Here is a 6,251-nt window from a genome sequence, read left to right as displayed (position 1 = left end):
ATAGACACACACTTAGTACACCATATGCCTTTTCATCATCAAGGATGAATTTCTTATCATCTTTAGTGTAATTTTCAAGAGGGGCATTAACCAATCCATCATCAGTTTCAACGGTATGCTTGTGAGGTCCATTCCAAATAGATCGAAGTGTGCAAAACCAGTAATTCTTATAAAGTTTTTGAACCTCCATTTGAAATCATCAAAGTTACTTTCAAATGTCATAAGCTTACGAGGTTTAGTTGTGATTCTAGCCTCATTATGAAGCATTAGGTAGCTCTTTAACAACTCAGGATCATGAAACATCTTGTTAATTAGATTTTAAAATCAAACTGTGTTGAAGAACAACAACATCTGCCAAAAGTCTCACGTACAACCGGATGTTAATTGTAAGTCCCGACACCGGATCGTGTTTTTTAATCAATCTCAACAACTAGCTAGCGGAAACCACTATTGTTGAACCAAGATCTCGGATCTTATGGTGTTTGGTTTATTTGTAAAGAGTAAGAAAGAGGGAGTAAAGAGAGAGTTTTTAGAAAATGTGAGGATAAGATTGACAAAAGGTTGTGTATGCATGGGTATGCTCCACATTATATAGACGAGAACGTACCAAGCACTTTTCCATTAAAACCGGCCCAACGGGCTCACAATACATGGCCTTGGGCCAAACGTTAACACAAATCGGAAGCTAGTAAATATATCGTTCATAATATGAAATAATACAAAAGACTACAGTACAAAGTACGAAGTAGGGCCCAAGAATTCGTTGCCCTTGTTATTTCCAACATACCGTCGGAAGTGGGATATATTTTTAAGCACCTTAAACTACCACCACCTTTGTAAATTATCGACACTATCTATTTGCTTTGTTATTATAATTTTATTCCTGAATTCTTAACATATACATATATATTTTCTTTGTTATTTATATGGCTTAAAAGGTCGGTTATTTGATCAATCGGGAGAATTCCCAAAATTGGGAGAATTCCCAAAATGGACCATATGAAGAGAGAGAAAAAAATAGCCCTCAAATCTTCAAGTTTTCCAAAATGTCCTGAGAAATATGGACAGGGCGAAACTTTGGTATTTGTTTCGACGAGATCTCTCGAACAGTTAAAAGCTGACACGTGGATAAAAACTGACTTGGCCGGCCAAATTTTTGAAAATCTTGAGGGTTCCGTCCAAATTATTTCATTAAATCTTTTGCAAGAAAGTAGTCTCCCCATACGGTTTCTTACCAGGTCCATACAAATTCAATTTATTTTGAAAAAAAGTGTCTTTTAAATTCCATCTGCCAAGACGCATTTCAGAAGAATTTGTTCCGATGAGGATATTTTTACCTTTTCTAACCGGTAAAAACAAATCTCTTGTTCTTATATGTTATGTTCTATGAAAATGTTCTCCTCTTAAACTCGATCTCCATTGTTTCTCAATTGTTTTTTCTGATCTGTTTTTCTTATTAACACTGTGACACATTGATCTTCATCCACAATAATGAAGTTTAAGAGGGGGGTTCGATTGGAGGTTGTTGATATGGTACCTGGGTTCATTGGTTCCTATAATGATGACAATATAATCCCAATGTTTGGGAGTGAGTACATTGTTCAATTCCGTACCATGCTAAAAATGATGAGTCTGGGCCTCTTCGGAAGTTTGTGAAGGTCGAAAAAATACGTCCAAAACCTGCATATGTTGAGGTGAGTAGTTTTCGTTTGGGTGAAATAGTGGATGTTTATGCTAATGACGGTTGGTCTGCGGGAAGGTTTATTAGAAAAATTGTTAAAAGTGAGTACCTTGTTCATTTGATAGCACCTAGACATAACCTACCCTTTTCCCAACATCCGGGTTCATCAAGAGTGAGATGCAGCAAATGATGTTTGGGTTTATACCTGTAATTAATTAAATTGGATTGTATTTCAAGTTTGTGAAATTTGTGGTGTGTAGTTGTTTGATGTATCTTCTTGGTTGATGAATGTTTCGGTTTTTAGGGTTTTATGTTATTGTTGTCGTTTGTATTAAGTGTTGTTTATTTAATGTAATGTTTGAAGTTAGGTGTTTGTTCTAGTTTCAGGTAAAAGAGAATTAAAATTAAATAATATATAGAACACACAAAGAACTAAAGTTCATTAAAAAGGGTTGATATATTAAACAAAAGAACCATCAACAGAAAATTACAATACTAAAATTTAAATTACATCGCTCGATTTCCATGTAGTCGACACCTTCTTTTGAAGGTTTTTTCATACTCTTGTGATTTTTTTGTTTTCCGCCTTATTCTCATTGATCTTCAAGTCCTTAAAGACTTCTTCCCAAAATAAATTTTCGTTAAAATCATCACCACCCAAACTGCAAATGGATTATGGTTTTGAGGGTTATCTACGGGGTGAAGCGTTTTACTAATCGACGTTGATTAATTGAAAGTGTCTATGAAAGTTTCTATGTCGTCAAACTTATCAAGATCAATAGGCCTCTTTCCGGGTTGTTGTACAACGATTTTGCCATGGGTGAGTTATGATAAATGGGCTGGTGAATACCCTTTCAACAAAATGAAAATGCATATTTAAAAGCCCAAATTCATCGGGCCCTTTAAATTCTAGGCCCAAGTCATTTCGGTCATTCAACTATGGCCCGATGTGGTCTGGGATGTTCAAATAAGCCCTAATTTCGTCTCGCCGTCCAAATCTATGTTTTAGTCCCACCATTTGTTTAAAAAACATTTTGGCGTCGACATTTTGTAAAACCCACTGATTTACCTTGGGACCACCCCACTTTTCACCTTCCATCACTTTGAAATGATATTCACCGGGAAAAGGGAGTTCAATATCCCGATTTTCGAATCTTGTTCTTGTTTTATGTTTGTTCCTTTCTTTTTTAACATGTTAGAGCTGTCAAAGGATCCCATGGATCTCATTGAATCGGAGGTTGATCCTATTCTGGAAGAGTCAAACAATGAGGTGACAACCATTGTTTTAATGTGGAGAACAAGAAGGTTCAAGATAAAAAGGGGGACCCTGAGCAGAAACAGGTACGATAACCCTAATTTTGTACTATTAAACCCTAATTTCTTATTATCTAAAGACCCGGAATGTGGTATGAAATCGGTTTTAATTCTCTAATGTTATACATGTACATTTAGAAAAAAACTGGTCACACTAGAATTGTTTTAAATGATTTGAAGGTGATTAAAGAAGTCCTAACCCCCGTAAGTGTACTGTATATATTACTCTCAGTGACCTTTGCGACCAACAATGTTTTTGTGACTAGACTAAGGTCAAAGAGTCGGATGACCCATTAATGTATGATTTTATAGAACGAGAATCAGCTTTAACATTTGATCCTAAAGATGACGGGATATATTTTGAGGTTATTCGTTTTGGGGCATAACGGGTTTTACATTCGCTCCAAATGTGGATGATTTTGGGGTTGGTAGTATAGAGTTTTTTAAAAGAATTAACATTAGTGGAGAGAAGATTAAGATTATGACATTGAATGAAATCTTAATAAATAAAATAGGTAAGGAACTGATTGATGTTGTTCGTTGTTGTTTACTACTAATGATTTATTTGATGTTTTTTGGGGTTGAAAAAGAGACATATATTGAGAATAGATATGTAGACCTACTTGAGAATTTAGAGGCCTGGAATTCATATCATTGGGCCGTTCCAATTTGGGATATACTACAAAAAAGTCTACACAACTGTTGGCGAAAAGAAATAATCCTAATGCTGTATTAGCGTTAGCGTACTCTTCTATGGGATTTTTATTAGAGAAATGGGCTCTACCCTACTTCCAAAACTGACCGTTGTTAGTGTAGCCATGGAACACGGGCGTTTTGAACAAAATAAATTAAAACAACGATTGAAATCAGATGTCCTATAGGCTTTACATGTTGCCCAGTATAGACGTTTTTCAGCTTTGCTTTTCAATCATAGATTAACCATCAAATGCTGACATCAAAAACCAGGATACGCAATTGGAAATGTGTCCCTTATAGCTAACTCAATCGACTTAGCTGGATCCGAAATTATTGCCAAGTTTGGACGATCACCGAGACACTCCCTTAGTTTTGTTAAAACTATGTCCATGCTTCATCGTTTTTTCTCTCTTACCTACACCGTATGCTATCGGAAATATTTTGTTGTTACCATCCATACCTACCACAAAAAACATTGTCGCTTTGAAACTCCCCTTTAGATGTGCCCCATAGATTATAATCGTTGGAAACAAATACCTAATAAAGCTTCTTACAGACGTACCAATGGCAATAAATAGCATTTCAAAATGATTTAAATCATCACTTAATATATAAGTTTGAGTTCCAAGATTGGCAATTTCTAATTGTGCCGGTAAATCGGAAGTTTACCAAATGAATCCTCAGAGGAACCAACAAGAAGACTCTCGTCATAAATTTAACCTTTCCAACCTTGTTTGTATGATAAATTTTCCATGAATCTATGACCAAGAATGTTCACAACATCCTTCCATTTAAATTTACGTGAGTTGTCCTCAATCAACCCCTTAATGCAATGAGCCACCACTTTTTTATTAGCATTATGATGATCACGATGCATTTGCGTCTTAGAACATGTATGAACGTCATTAAGTGACGTTATATTAAATGCTTGAATATCTTTGATGCTACGTAACCGCAAAATATATTCACACCCTTCAGATCTACAACGCACATCTAATCGTTGTTTATTGGATTTCAAAGTTATAAACTCAAACCTCTCGGTTAGTGTCATAATTCTTAACTCAAGTTGCAAATCTTCTTTGTTCATAAACACTTTCCTTTAAAAGATGCAAAGATGAACAAACTAATTTAAAACTGTTTCCTTTCTTTGATTTAGAAGAACTATCTACAAGAAGTAATGGTGGGTCATCATTCAAATCAATAAACTGTTGAGTATCTACACATCCACAGCCACTGAATTCACCATATTCATAAGTTGAAATATTCAAATCCGGTATAAATTGTTTCTGAGGGACTTTCAACTCAATGATAGGTTATGATATACAATCATCATACTCTCCAACAACATCAGGAACACTATTTCAGAACTGTTGGATTTTCAGCCCAGTTTAAAAAAAGAGACACGTCATAGGCATCTTCTATATCTACAAGATTCGAGTGCATTGAGAATTTGTATGATAATCGTGAAATGTGTGTTACCTTAAACTGAACGTCAAGTAAACCTAACAGCTTTGAATGGTTGATGTTCGAAGCAAGACTGACATCTCCCAATTTACAGTTTATTGGAACATAGTCACAACTTCCATTATTGTTTGACAGAATTACAAATTTTGTCCTTTAAAATAAGACGAATTACGGTTCGTGTCCTTTTCTAAGTTTCCTTGCAGGCGGTGTACTTTAAACTTTTTTTTCCTACAAGTTTTGTCCTTTACGCTAACTGGGTTAGAAAAAATCAGTTAAATGCCCTCACGTGAGACGCATGTGAGGGCATTTTTGTCTTTTCTTCTATTGTTCCCTTTTGTAGTTCATGGAATATGATAACATGTGAGGGCATTTTTGTCATCGGAACGAATACCAACGTGTTATCCCAGTTCATATTTCTTGGGACATTATGGGAAACTTGAAGATTTGAAGGCTATTTTTTCTCTCTTTTCAAATGGTCCCTTTTATAAATTCTCCCAATAATTTGGTGTTATCTCCTTGCGGACACGAACAACATATGTCAATTAATTTGTTTTATAGGTGGCCTTTTAAAAGAAACGTCACATATTATATGAGATTTGGATATCACCAATTATTGACAACTAGATTTTTATCCGGCGCAATAAGTTGGTAAATCTGGATGGTGGTAAACCCAAGCATTACAGGTCCTAAGTGTTGAGGCGGTAAGTCGAAGTGAATACTGTTGGTTTTGGTTACGTGTGTTATTTTATGAGAACTAAAACAAAATAGTTATAAAAATTGAGATTGATAAATGGGGTGGCGTCAGTTGATAAACTCGAGCATTGTTGATCCCTGATGTTGAGGTGGTGAGTCTATGCAATTTTGATCTGTTTTTTCACGCATGTTACAAAACCGGAAACCAAAAAGATAGGCATTCGATTGGTTTTCGTTATTCGTTATGGTAGTGGAACTAAAACAAAATGAGATAAGTTTACGCAAATTAGGTCAGTATCGCGTTCATCACGGTATCGAAACTAATATAAAATAAATAAAAAAAACATACAAAACTAATTAGAAATATAATTATCTAACTTAGAATAAGAAAAGAAAAAACAAA

The sequence above is a fragment of the Bidens hawaiensis genome, unplaced genomic scaffold, assembly GCF_021521415.1.
Source record: "Bidens hawaiensis isolate Kalapana, Puna unplaced genomic scaffold, B.hawaiensis_p1.1 tig00017154_1, whole genome shotgun sequence".
Classification (NCBI taxonomy): Eukaryota; Viridiplantae; Streptophyta; class Magnoliopsida; order Asterales; family Asteraceae; genus Bidens; species Bidens hawaiensis.
Note: the sequence above shows the minus strand (reverse complement) of the source record.